The sequence below is a fragment of the Ochotona curzoniae genome, unplaced genomic scaffold, assembly GCF_017591425.1.
Source record: "Ochotona curzoniae isolate NIBS_2020 unplaced genomic scaffold, NIBS_Ocur_1.0 contig_883, whole genome shotgun sequence".
NCBI lineage: Eukaryota > Metazoa > Chordata > Mammalia > Lagomorpha > Ochotonidae > Ochotona > Ochotona curzoniae.
Window position 1 is genome coordinate 21,554,632 of NW_024466599.1, and position 5,044 is coordinate 21,559,675.

Below are 5,044 nucleotides of genomic sequence, written 5' to 3' on the forward strand. Positions count from 1 at the left end.
AGTGCTAAAATATGCACTATGTCCATAAAAATATGCAAAGCACATGTTAATCAAAAAGTAAACATACAAACACATGCAAGAAATATCGCTGCTTTTTGGTAACTAGCATGTGCTCTGCCTTCACCTTCTTATATTTCAGGTCCGATTTTTACTATAGTGCTGAGTTTGACATAAACACATACCACGGTCTCATTTTGACCACAAAGAGAAATAAGTGTTCCTTTCTGAGTGGCCTGAAATCAGTTTTACACACCAGCTAGGTTTTGAGTATGATTGGGTCCCCACATTCATGAGGGGTTTAAGCCCTGGTGTCCTACGAAATGGTGAAAAGGGTGGAAACTCAGCCTGGTTATGGTATTTAGCTAATGGGACCTAACAGATTCTTCCTTAAGGTGGGTGGCTTGTCAAAACAGAGGCCTGTGCCATACTTTTTGGACTTTGAACCGCCAAAGTTATGAACTAACCAAATCTCTCCCTCTAACACGTGTTGTCTCAGGGACTTCCTGACAGGGATGAAAAGCTGACTACACCAGCTGTCTCCATCGCTACATTCAGATATCCCAGTGGAGGGATGGCAAGGGAGAGTTCTGGATCGTCAGCTGCATTATGGCACTGATGGGACGAGAGTGCATTATGGCACTGTGGCAGATGAGACTCACCTGGGTCTGCACAGAGAAAGGCAGCAGAGCCATGACTAGCACTTGGTTTTACTGCTATTAGATACCCCGTCCTCTTGAACAGCCTTTACCTGGGCATGGAAGAGCAGCATGAATGGAGGCAAGTCAAGTGGGTCCAAACTCCCAAGACCAACCTTTGGTTCTCAGTGTTGTTCGGATCAGATGATGTACAACAGGCAGTTTCTAGAATTATTCTGGTCTTAAACTTCTTGACCCTGACCTTCTGATTCATGACTTGTCCCCTATGCCATTACAGCTCTCTAAAGAGTTCAAATCCAATTTATCCAAAAAAGCATGCCTGAGTTCCCTCTACTGCATTAAAATAGTATAACTGAAAATTTAGAATATGGCAGACTGTGCATGTATTCCTCGTTTATTCTTCCTGATGATCTGAACAAGATAAATATGACTTTCTCTGATTTGTTAATGAGGAACAAAGACTCACAGGAGGTTGTTTGCTAAAGAACACTTTTCTGGGTAGTGCAGTGCTGACTGGGTTAAGGGAGAACTACACTTCTGGAATTCTCTTATCCATAGGGCTTTGGGTTAGATGAGACAGAGCCATCCAAAAACAACAATGTGGCATTTGAAAGAAGTGAAGCAGTAGCCACTGCACTCTGAGGATTGTCATGGTTACATATGGGGTCAGATGGGTACAGAGGTATCTGGCCAGCCTCAGCTTCTCCTCTCTTTGAATCACAGAGAGCCAATCATCTGCCTAGCCAGGAAAGGTCCCAGATCCTCAAGCAGAAGATGGCCAAGAGCCCGCAGGAAAGGGAACTGGAGATGGCAACAATTCTTAGCAGCCTCTCCATGAATCTCCCTTGGTTGTCCTACTCAGTAGCTGTATAAACACAGATGCACAAATGACCACTATTACACCCTCACACAGCCTCACACTTAGTCACCTCTGGAGGAATTTTGGCTTCCTAATGACCTGCATACAGAGACCCTGGGATCTTGAACCTGCACTATGCACACCTGTGGGGTCCTCACACCTGAGGATGAAACTGACACCCAGAACCATTAATGCCAAAGGACCCTTAGCAGCAAGGAAATGAATTTTCCCAGGTCAGGGTGAAATAGTCTAGAAAACACAAATTGGGCACACAGAGTACTGACTAACCTTATGTGGAACCCCTGAAGTCATGGCCTGGAACACTACTTACTTTCCCAAGGTCAGGCAGTCTCATGCAGGTGCTTCCATAGCCCCCTACCCTCTGATAGCACCACTTGGACAAAAGGACAAAGTAGAGCAGCCCTGGAGTTGGAGGACCACCAAGAACCGAGGATAGACTCACTGAGGCATCAAATACACCATGTCTAATCCATGAGACCTAATTTTAGCCACTTCAGCTCCACATGCCCTGGTCTCTGTAGAGTTGGTCATGGAGAAGCAGCTCAACTCTCCAGTATGGAGAAAGGATGGGCAGAATTTGAGCATCAGTTAATCTAGCTGAGCTCAAATGACCTCACTGCAAAATGGGATGATGACATGTGCTTGCTGGGCAAACCTCTGCAAATGGCACCTGCCAGCATGCCTCAAAGCTTTCTAGGCTCAGCCTGATTCCTTCACTAATGTGAGGTACCTGGGGATATGCTGAGGAACTTCCTCAGGAATCTGGGCATGCATGGAGCCCACTCTGGGTTCTGTCTCTTGTCATGAGCTTGACCTTGTGAGTGCATTTTGCTCTTCCAAGCCTATGTTTCCACACCCTGACTCTCACACATTCCTCATCCAAAAACAGAGGAGAGTCACGAGACATGATCTGCTATGTTTCCGGGTACAGTAGTTGATTTCATTGTGGGAACTGACTAAAGACAATTCTGGGACATTTCCATCCTGTTTAGCAAATCCTTGGCACTTAGTGAGTTCAGTGGTATGGGAGTGCCTTGGGAGACTCCATTTCCCCTGTATTTCAAGTTGGAACCATTTCTTTGTCCCACAGCTTGCTAACATTACTTCTTTCTGTGCACTTCTTCTGTTCTCACCTTCTTTGTCTCCTCTCATCATCACTATTAACAAATCAAGACTGACCTCTGGACAGATGGCTTTCCAAAGGCTACACATCGTGTTGGTTTAGTTCTGTGAACCAGTCACCCTGTCCTTGGGAACTGATATGCCATTATGGCTGGGCAAGTGCTTATTTTGTCCCCAGACATTCTATACACAGAACTACTGAAGCAGAATAAAGGGAGACTCCCAAAGGCCACCAGGGATGCTGAGAGCGTATGTTCAGAGAGAATTCCCCATCACTATCTTCTAGTCTCTTTCAATCTAAAGATGAGACCTCAGTCATAAGGGGCAAGGGACAAGATAGTCAAAGTGAGAAAAACTTACGAAAGAAATGGTTAGATAGATTGAATATGAAGTTAGTCACCTGAAAAGGAAAGAGGGAAGCAAAAGAAAGCCATTGCCTGGTTGTGGAATCTGTTAATGCTGTGTGATCATTGATGCTCCAACTCTAAATGCTTCTGGAAAGCACACACTGGCCTTCCATCAAGAGAAATGAACAATGGCTCCTTTAATTGAGGTCTCCTTTAGTTGAGTTGTTTGACAGTCGCCCCTTGACATCATTCCAGAGATATGTCGTTCCCAGAGTTGCAGATCTTTTCATACATCCACTCCATTCAATTGAATTTCAGTTCTCCAAACTGACAAGCACCTGGTAGAGAATGTGCCGGCAGCAGGAAGATGTCGGGATTGGGGGTGTCTGTGCCTCCTTCAGCTGTTGCAATGACTGTGGGCAGCGTGCTGGCCCTCCCTGAATCACAGTCTTATGCAGCTGTGTGTGGTTAGCTGCCCCCATGTCACCTTGCTTTTCTGAGGAAGTGTTGAGCTACTGAAAAGTCCTTGGTTTCCCACACACGTGAACGGTCCAAAGGGTTAATCATGATAACCGAGCAGTTGTGTGTAGAAGTACGTAAATAATCACAAAAGCAGCCAGTCCAGGTCTGCAGCGTTCTTCGCTTGAAATAAGAAAACTCCACAGTCCAAGCCTTGCTTGCCCCAACAAGTGTTGTGCCGAGTGAGTTACTTCAGGACACATGAGGCCCCTCTTCGGGCAGAGCTTTTATTAGCAGTGCTGGGAAGCTTATTAAATACAAGAACATGGAGGCTGCTTGAACCATGAAGCTGCTTCTCATTAGATGTGTGGGCCTTCGGTCAAATAGCGCCTGGTCTGTGGACCTGCCCCAAGAACTCTGGCATGAAGCAAATGATAGGAAGCTGGAAGGAGAATGGAATTTACATAACCCTCACAGGCCTTATGGGAACTCTTAGTATGGGGTCTTTAAGGCAGTCATTAAGCTTCTAAAGCCAGGACTGAAAATCCCCTTCTCCCACACTCCATCAGCAGTCAGCCCGTTAAGTCCTACAGGAGTCCTTCAGAGAAGACAAAGACTGGAACTTACAACAAACAGGAGAGGGAATATGGAAAGATGGAGTAGTCAGAGACTGGCTTCACCCTGATCAAGAAAACCATCTCAAGATATCAAAGAGAAATTGGGCAAATTCTTGCTGTGCAGCAAAAGCTCTGACCTTGGGTAGGAGGCATATTGGAATAATCCATATAGATGCCCAGCTGACATATGGAAACCACACAACTGTTTATGAGGCTATGGAAGCCCTAGTCTTACAGATCAGATGGGTATCTCTTGAGAGGAAGTAACTCCTTTTTCTTCTAGCGGAAAGAGCTGGGCCAGCCTTAACCTTCTGGGGCCTTTCTTGTAGGCTGCTGTGCTCCTCAGCCTTCCACCATATCCGTGCCCTGCTCCCGCACTCTGCTTGCTAACCCCTATCCTCGCTTTCCCGACACGCGGCTCCAGACTCCTTGTGTATCATGCACATGACGGAGCTTCCTTTCTGAGCTACTTTCTTACCCCAGTGGCACTTGATGCAATTTGCATTTTATCTCCTCCTCCACAAGCTTGCCAAGGCCTCACAAGAGGCCCCTTGACTTCACCTTCGACTCCTGCAGGGCCCAGTACCATTGTTCTATAGACAGTAGGAACTTAGAAACAGCTGGGTAAATGAAAACTGACCAAAGACTTGGAACGAGAGATTTACCTGCCAGGTGCTGGTCCCTCAGCATGTCCAGCCCCTTTCTGTTTCTGATAACTCCTTAGCCTGTCAGTGCTACTACCAACAATCACCATTGTAATACTTGCTTACAATTTGCTTAGTGCCTTTCCCCGGGCCAGGGGAAGGAAGTATCTCATCAAGACTTTTTAATTATTGCTCACAATAACCCTTTCCATCTAAATATTTAACAAACATAGCCATGGAAGGGGGACCTTCAGGGAAACTGACTGGATGTGATAATTTTGTGTCTTCCTAATAACCCGTGTCCACAGTCAAGGCCATG